At 48.2% G+C, this 423-nt stretch overlaps 1 pseudogene; it reads left to right on the top strand.

Annotated features, from left to right (window-relative positions):
* The first annotated feature begins 244 nt into the window (after positions 1 to 244).
* LOC102501167 (60S ribosomal protein L23 pseudogene) overlaps positions 245 to 423 on the top strand; it is an 11,338-nt pseudogene continuing 11,159 nt past the window's right edge.

Below are 423 nucleotides of genomic sequence, written 5' to 3'. Positions count from 1 at the left end.
GAGTTCTTTTTGAAAACAAATCTAAGGGGACCAGCAGTTAGCATAATGGCTATGTCGCTGGACTCTCATGTAGTCGACCGCAGTGTATCCACAATGCCCAGGGAACCCTCCTTCTGGTGAGTCAGTTTACAAGCAAGACGCAGCCTGTTCTCTTTCAAAGCCTTCCAGCATCAAGAGGTTAGAGAAACATATTTGAGCAAACTAATCCCTATCTTCTGGAGGCTTGCCTGCGCATCTAAATAAAATGGACCTGTTGGTGCCAGTAGTGGATGGCAAGTTTGAGATTCGCATGAAACTACCGGATGGCACTGGCAAGGAGATGGTTAGCAGCCCTCCTGGACTTCAGGGCAGACTGTGGACTGCGGGTACGACTTCATATCAGCAGTGTGGGAGGTACAGTTCAAATCCTGAGAATAGGTACAG

Source organism: Tupaia chinensis, unplaced genomic scaffold, assembly GCF_000334495.1.
Source record: "Tupaia chinensis unplaced genomic scaffold, TupChi_1.0 Scaffold000046_3, whole genome shotgun sequence".
NCBI lineage: Eukaryota > Metazoa > Chordata > Mammalia > Scandentia > Tupaiidae > Tupaia > Tupaia belangeri.
Note: the sequence above shows the minus strand (reverse complement) of the source record. Positions and strands in the feature narration are given on the sequence as shown.